The 8365-nt window shown below is 42.4% G+C and overlaps 1 protein-coding gene across 1 annotated transcript in view; it reads right to left on the minus strand.

Moving 5' to 3' along the window:
* Positions 1-8365, minus strand: part of ITPK1 (inositol-tetrakisphosphate 1-kinase) — a 74386-nt gene that overhangs the window by 50324 nt on the left and 15697 nt on the right. The gene's annotated exons all lie outside the window — the stretch shown is intronic.

Consider the following 8365-nt stretch of genomic DNA (forward strand, 5'->3'; position numbering starts at 1 on the left):
TCCCTACAAATGCAACAAGTTCTGAAAGATGCCCACCAAACAGGGTATGAAAGGATGCAATCTATGACTGTGACACTACCACTCTTTCTTCTCAGCACAGCATCTTTTCATTTTCATGGAGGTAAGATGTATCCCACAGAATCAGTTTTGTGTCCTTTATACAAATGCAGTGTAGTGACCTGAACCGTGACTACTGATACTCCAGAAGAGCTGTCTCCATACAGCCATACCAGCCTATGGATGCATTTGGGTATCCCTATTTCCACCCCATACGCAGCGTTTACACATCAGAAAAACAAAAAAATCAGCACTTTCCAATTACTACTGTAAGAAGGGAACCCCAAACAGGAAGAAAAGCAAGGTGTTAGTGGTGTAGTGTATCAAATGACAATGACAAGTAAATGACCTTGTCTACGAACACTATCAACCAGCTGACAGTAGAGGTTTGGTTCCACTCAAACTACACAAGAAAACCAGATCAAAACCTCATCAAACTTTACACTTGCAGCTTCTTCCACTCTTAACTTCAGAAAGCCACTTGGAAAATTCATGAGACAGAACCAACTACTGATATCAAGGAATGTAAAAGCACTCAAGCTTTCATGATTTTCTTTGCTGATACACTCAGATGTGGTAATGGTTGCACAAAGCCAGCAGATAAATGAAACAGGAGCTGATAGTGCTTTTAGACTGGATGTGAGCGGCCCTGGTAAGGGAAAGCATCCTCTTCATGGACCTCTCTCAGGTACTGCTATCATCAGCTGACCCCATGCTACCCTGATAAAGCCTTAAGGTCCTGCTGGACACTTCACGAGGAGACATTAGGATCTAACCAGGTCTCTCACATGTTGCCTAGATACTGGTCTGAGGAAATGTGAGGGACGCTCCTTTTCTTGTCCACTCTAGACTACTGTAACACATCTTAAAATAAACTGCTTCTTCAGGCAACCAAAGATGATTGAGGGATTGGAGCATCTCCCTTATGAAGAAAGGCTGAGAGAGCTGGGACTCTTTAGCCTGGAGAAGAGAAGGCTGAGGGGAGACCTTATTACTACTTACAAATATCTAAAGGGTGGGTTGAAGGAGGATGGAGCCACACTCTTCTCGGTGGTTCCCAGTGACAGGACGAGGGGCAATGGGTGCAAGTTGGAACATAGGAAGTTCCGTTCCAACACATGGAAAAACTTCTTTACAGTTGGGGTGACAGAGCACTGGCACAGGCTGCCCAGGGAGGGGGTGGAGTCCCCTTCTCTGGAGATTTTCAAAACCCGCCTGGATGCAGTCCTGAGTAATGTGCTCTGGGCAATCCTGCTTTAGCAGGGGAGTTGGACTAGATGATCTCTAGAGGTCCCTTCCAACTCTGAAAATTCTGTGATTCTGTGATTCAGCAGCAAAACTGCCATGAACACATCAAACCAGAACTTGAATAGTGTTCTACCAGCTGAGTCCTGGTTTCCAATTCAGATGAAAGGTCCTGTTTTTCAAGACTTATTTCTTGACCTCTGATCTTATGACAATATGAGTAGAAACACCAGAGAAAAAGACACATGCTGCAAAAAGTATTCCCAGTTAAGTTTTACATTGATATTGTGAGCAATTTATCTTTCATTGTCCCTTCCTTACTTTTTCTAGCACCCAGATACTTGAAAAAAGTATCTTCCGTTGTTGGATACCAGCCAAGGAAATTTCTGCTCAAGAGGATCAGAATAACTTGAAACACAACCGTGCTGGAATTTAAAACATCCAGTTTATCCAGGGAGGACTTCCTCATGACAAGAAGAATCCCTGTTTCTCCTTTCCTAATTCTAGAGAGACAATAATCCTCAAAAATTAATCCATATTCTGTTCTTAAAACCCAAAATAGAGATGTGCTCCATGAATGCTCCATGACAATGGAGTGCAGTCATGGCTTATATCTTTAGCCCATAAAAGCAGATCCAGTCATTCTTCAGATCCACCCAGGCCCCAAACACAAATTCATAGAAGCTCTTGCTTAAATTGCTATAAACTTTTTCATGTTTTCAGCTTTATGAAGTACACAAATGCTTTGAAATGATGCATGTAGATTTAAAACAAAAGTTTCTAACACTGGTATGCAATAAATGAATAAAAGCTCCGGCCTTGTTTCTTTTTAGATTCGGATTGTTTCTTTTTAGATTCAGATAAGCAAAGGAGACTGAAAGTGCGATGCAGATTCCCCGTATCTGGCCACAACAGCACACAAGATTTAAAGATTAAACCCAAGTGCACCCAAAAGCAACATCTGAACTTTACAGACAGGCTTATTTTGAAAGCTCAGTGACCATCAAGACTACTAGGATCAAAGATGAAGATTGTTTGTTGGTTCAAGAAGTTCTGGCTGGCACACTGTGAGACAAACTGATAAAAAAGTTTTCTCTGTTATCCTCCGGGCTTTGTGTCTGTCGGACTGCAGAGTCAGCTTGAACAATACCAAGCTGATGTATCTTAGCAGGCCAGAAGCAGCAGGCCAGCAGATTGCCACTCCTGGCTACGAGAACAGGGACCGTGACCATCATTTCCACAGGGGCTCCCAACTCCCTGGTCCCTTCTACTCACGCTGGGATAGAACCAACAGCTCAAAATAATGAAAACCTGGGAAGGGGGAGGAGAGGCAGGAAGGGAAAGTAGAGTCTGTTCACATTTTTCGTTTATGAAATGGTTAGCTTCCAGCCTCCCTAACTTCCAGCATCCTTACCTTAGAACATCCTTTTGTAAACTACCTTAACAAGAGCAAGCAACGGTACAGGAGAGTAGATTCCAGGTTCCCTTCGGAGCTTCCCACTTTCTTTTCCTGCCACCTCTCTCAGGACAGGATTAGTCCTTTGGAAGCAGCTGTCTACTTTAAATTTCAAAGGCAGGGCTTGTTTATTGTCATACCAACATGTCCACGTCCCTTTGTCAACCCCCTCCTAGATGAATGAACGAGCTTTTAAGAGAAAGGTGTTGGGTGACACCTCCCTGGGTCAAAAGTCCCAGGAGCCTTTCCAGTTTGATGGAGCAGGGCTGAGACCCACCAAGCGCTGACAGCCAGGATGCAGCGCACCCCCACCGGCAACACCGCTGTGTGATGATGCGCTTCGGACAAAGTCCTTCCTTCCAATCACAGAGAATATTAATTCCATTCCAATTCCTTCCCTCCACGCTCATATGCGAGTTTCAGACAGAAATTAAGATACAATGAGTGAACATGCCCCACACTTGGAGCGAGGTAACGAGACATCTGTTTGCATGCGTTCTTGGCAGAAAGAGAGCACACAATCAACAAGGGAGACTTCTGCATCCAAAAACTGGTGCAGTTATTTGCAGTAGCTCACATCAGCCCTCTTAACTTAAATGCTTTACTGACACCTCCCTACATAAACAAGTAAGCCTCAGGTGAGTGATTTAGAGGCTTCAAATTAAAACCAGATTTTTCCTTTCATTTTAATAGCAGCTTCAAATACAGATAGAGGTGCCTGAAGTTAACCCGTGGGACTATTCTTCCCCCTCCCCTGACCAAAACCACTACAAAAAATAGGCCACAGATAGTAGTGGCCACAGTTTCAAAAGGTGAATGCCTAGAGCTATGTTTATAAAGCTATTTTCAGGCACTTTAACTGGGTGGCCTGATTTTGAGAAGCTCTGAGTATGCACCACTCCCGCAACGTACATGCTCCACAACTTCCAAAAACTTAAACCAGGGTACCTGCTTGGGCATTGAATTATAAATACCTAGTTTTCTACTCAACAATACAGCTACAATTTCTGTTGAAACACCACCTACGCAGATTGCTCGGCATCAGAGACTCACTGTATAAGAGTGTGTGTACGTATATTTGGAGAAGAGGCTCCTGCCTGGAAAAACGTGGCATCTAAAGGGAAGAGATGGGCAGACGAGTGTCAAAGGAAGGAGGAGATGCAGAGGGGTGACATGCTGTGCCCAAGGTCATGCAGCAAGTCAGAACCGGCGCCAAGCAGAAAACCCACAGCCCCAAACCAAGTGCCTGAGCCGCTACGTCATGCCGAGCCTCTCTCCTACTCACAAAAGACACGTGCAGCTGTTCAAAGAGTATTTCTAAGACAGGCAGACAGAATTTGATAAAAAGAAATGCAGGGCAAAGAGAAGGGTGCCGTGATCTGTTCTGTAACATCCCCCCAAATCAGAAAGGTGTGCACACAGCATCGAGAGCATCTCATATAATAGTAAAAAATTACACATAAATGATTTAGATTACATGCTGGGATGAAAATATCATAGCTAAAGGGTTTTATACTGTTTGGAGTGTCCTGAGGGAATACTTCCCATACTTCAAAAAAGACTGTTAAGAGAGAGAGAAATTCAGGAGTCGCAGCTTGGCTCATGCGGGAGTTCCCTCTTCTAGGGGAACCCCACAAGGACTACTTTTTTTGTAGAAATTTTAGATTTGGAGTTAAATTTAAGAATCTAATAACAAGAAAATTTTAAAATAACAGAAAAAAGCCATGTGGAAGCGGTTAAAGAAATGAATGCCAGGGTCAGCAATATCTGAAGTTCAACCATTACCAAAAAACCTGTAAGTCACTTAAACCAGCAAAGGCAGCTGAGTTGTAGATGCGAACGCTAACTAGGTAGAGCACCAAGTGAGTAGCACATTTACCTCAGTTTTGGTTTAAACTCCTTCAGTTTAGATTGTTACTTGTAAGAAAGGCAGGGAATTTTAAAAGCTTTTAATCTTCAAACTAAAATTGTAATGTAAAAAGGTTAGTTAATGCCTAGTCACAGTGATTATCTATTACCATCCTAAGCACAATTTAAGAAGTCAGATCTTGAATTCTGAGGCTGTAGGATCACAGTTTTTCAAGACGGCTTCACAGAATTTAGTTATTTTTCATGCAGTTAAAGCTTAAAGACGGCTGATGCAGCTTCAACCATACAATACCCTGCTAAAAATGAAATTTTCATGAAATAATGCTCCTAATCTTTCACCAAGCACTACAGAACCTGATCTAGAGCACTTTTATTTCAGAAGCAATTCTTCACAGATAAGTAATCAAAGCAATACAGCTGCTGAAAGAACTCAACTGTTCTAACAAAACATCTATTCAGTGATTTATTTCAAGACAGACCTGCCAGCTATGCGGGACACGAGTTGGGAATGCAAACTTTATTTTTTCAAGTCTTTTTAAAAAGACTCAGAAGTGAAGGTTTCAGAATGACTAGCTCTTTTAGAGCTTGCACTCAAAAATAACAGAGAACAGGAAAAAGAGGAAGTCACAGCCCTGGCCAGACTACTGCTTCCAAAAAAGAATCCATTAAAATAAATGCTAAAATATCTCCTAAAGCTTGCGTGTGTGTGGTTTGGGTTTTTTTCGTTTTGTTTTGGGGGGTTTTTTTTGTTTGTTTTGTTTTGTTTCCAGAAGAGAGTCCCACTTCCTTCCAAGGAGAGATCACTATCTATACTGAATTAAAAAATAACATTCTCTGCAAGTCACCTCAGCAACTGCCACTTGCATGCTAGCACACTAGGTTCAAGGTGAATCCTGGAGCAGGTCACCCAGAGAGGTTGTGCAGTTTCCATCCATGGAGATATACAAAACCCAACTGGGCATGGACCTGAGGAACTTGCTCTAGAGGAACCTGCTTTGAGCAGGGAGTTGAACTATATGATCTCAAGAGGTCTCTTCCAACCTCAATGATTCTGCAAATCTGTGAACCTCGTATTTCCACAAGGACTATGCTTTTACAGTGTCAATCTAGGACACGGAAGTCCAGGTTCAACCCCATGCTTTCCCCTAGACTGTACGTACATCCCTTGCTTAGTCACTAGTTCCCCTCCACCTCAGTTCCTTTAGTGGCCCCAGACTGTGGTAGCAGAGATAAGTAGAGTGCCACAAAGCATCTTTCCAACTCATTTTCATGAGGCTGGATCAATGACTTTTTTTACCTCAGTCTTCACTGGAAAGTGCTCTAGCCACACTGCCCAAGTCGCAGAAGGCAAAGGCAGTGACTGGGAGAACAAAGAACCACCCACTGTAGCAGAAGATCAGGTTTGAGACCATCTAAGAAACCTGAAGGTGCACAAGTCCATGGGATCTGATGAGATGCATCCACGGGTCCTGAGGGAACTGGTGGATAAAGTTGCTAAGCCACTTTCCATCATATTTGAGAAGCTGTGGCAGTCCATTGAAGTTCCTGCTGGAAACATAACCCCCATTTTTAAAAAGGGAGAAAAGGAAGACCTGGCAAACTACAGGCCAGTCAGTCTCACCTCTGTGCCTGGAAAGATCATGGAGCAGATCCTCCTGGAAACTGCTAAGGCACATGGAAAATAAGGAGGTGGTCGGTGACAACCAATATGGTTTCACGAAGGGCAAATCGTGCCTGACAAAACTCGTGGACTTCTATGGCAGGGTTACAATGCTGATGGATAAGGGAAGAGCAACTGACATCATCTATCTGGGCTTGTGCAAAGCATGTGACTCTGTCCTGCACAACGTCCTGGTCTCTAAACTGGAGAGACATGGATTTCATGGATGGACCACTCGGTGGATAAGGAATTGGCTACATTGCCGCACTAAAAGAGTCCTGGTCAACAACTCCATGTCCAAGTGGAGACCAGTGATGAGTGGTGTTCCTCAGGGGTTACAGCTAAAGACTAGGATAGTACTTTCATAGTTGTGACTTCCATTTTGAAATTCCAGAACGAAAAAGATGCGGCTCTTAAGACCTCATGCTATTCACAGATGTATTACTGCTTGTTTGAGTTTTCTAAGTGCTCGTGGCCTTGGGATATGACATGACAGCTGCAAAGCAGAAAATACCATTTAGCAGGTGAAAACAAGGAGGGGGAAAAAACCCACCACACTGTCTAGAGGGATGTAACTTTTGTGGTCTCACTGCAGATCATTATATGTGGGAATACTGGGCCAGAATGAGAAGTTAGCCAATTGCTCAGCTCCCCTGAGATTTCCCGTGCTAAATACAAAGTTGGTTCAAGGTCTGTGTCACGATATTTCTGATGATGAGACAGAAATAAGATGAGATTGGGGGTGGGTGGGGAGAGGAGGTGCAAGGGGACACAGGGACAGGGGAAATATGGTCACCTAACACTGCAGCGGCCAGTGAGAACAGGTGAACTTTTTCCTTTCCTCATTCCTCAACTTTATTAACAGAGATCTTATTAACTTTAAAGTGTCAGTTTTAACTGAATACAATCCCGCTTTTTTCTTTTTCCTTTTTGAGCATTTATTCCTTTGTCTCATCAGTTTGAGCAGAGGAGACCAAAATACGCGCAAGACAAACTACCTGCAAAAATAGGACGCTCTCCCAAACATATTGTTTACATAGATATAACAATAATAATACTGATAGCAATTTAAGCAAAAAAAACCCAACCAACCCACCAACAAAAAACCAAACCCTACTGAATCTCTCCACTGGTAGAATAAAATCCCAACCACTTCCTCAGAGCACATGTTTCCCTCACCACCTCTCCCCTGCTCACAAACAGCAATAACCACTCCCAAAACAAAATCCTTTTAAACTAATTGAACATTTTCTCCTAACGAGATTCCAAAAGACACGGGAGAGTGCTGCAAATTATTAGTCTCATTTTTACATATAGACATTGCTGATGGGGCCAGGCAGGTCAGATGCAAGTAGTATGTTTATAAATCCACAATTATAAATATACAAACTGATAAGCTTCTTATCTGTCCATCAAGATAATGATAACACAATCACAACCGTAATTCCAACAATGCCCCATTAGAACATAGTTCAGCAACAGAATTTCCCCCAAGTATAGTCATCTAATATATGAAATGGTTACTTCAAGAGCTACTCCAGATTTAAACTCAAAAGCCAATAAATATTTCAAGAATATGACAGGAACAAAAGTAGAAAGTGAATGACAGTTACCTAACCCAACAGTTGCAAGGGTTAAAATGATAAGATACTAGAACTATTCAGGTTGAAGAGGCATGACTTCTAAATGTGAGAATAGAACTCAAATGATCCTGATTAAGGGCAACAGTCTATGTCAGGTAACTAGCCAACACCAGAATTGCATTTATGTTCCTCCTATCAATTAACTTGCGCAATAGGCTTCCAGTGCTTCTCAAAGATCTTAGCTCTATTTACAATTTAATTTCTTTCAGTGCTTTTGAAAACCAATTTTTCTTCTTCCGTAAATCTCCAAATTCAGGCCTCAGGATTGTTATGGCAAGCTGCTAAGTTTCAATTTACTAGCACACGCAAAAAGACAACGTTTTCCAGAAGATTTCTGGGAGTGCTCGCTGTAGTAAACATGCTCCCCATTAAACCCATATCATATTTTTAACCAGATGCAAACCTCCTTTGTGTACATGGAAAAAGAAGAGAGGG

The sequence above is a fragment of the Charadrius vociferus genome, unplaced genomic scaffold (genome assembly GCF_000708025.1).
Source record: "Charadrius vociferus isolate BGI_N301 unplaced genomic scaffold, ASM70802v2 scaffold140, whole genome shotgun sequence".
Lineage (NCBI taxonomy): Eukaryota > Metazoa > Chordata > Aves > Charadriiformes > Charadriidae > Charadrius > Charadrius vociferus.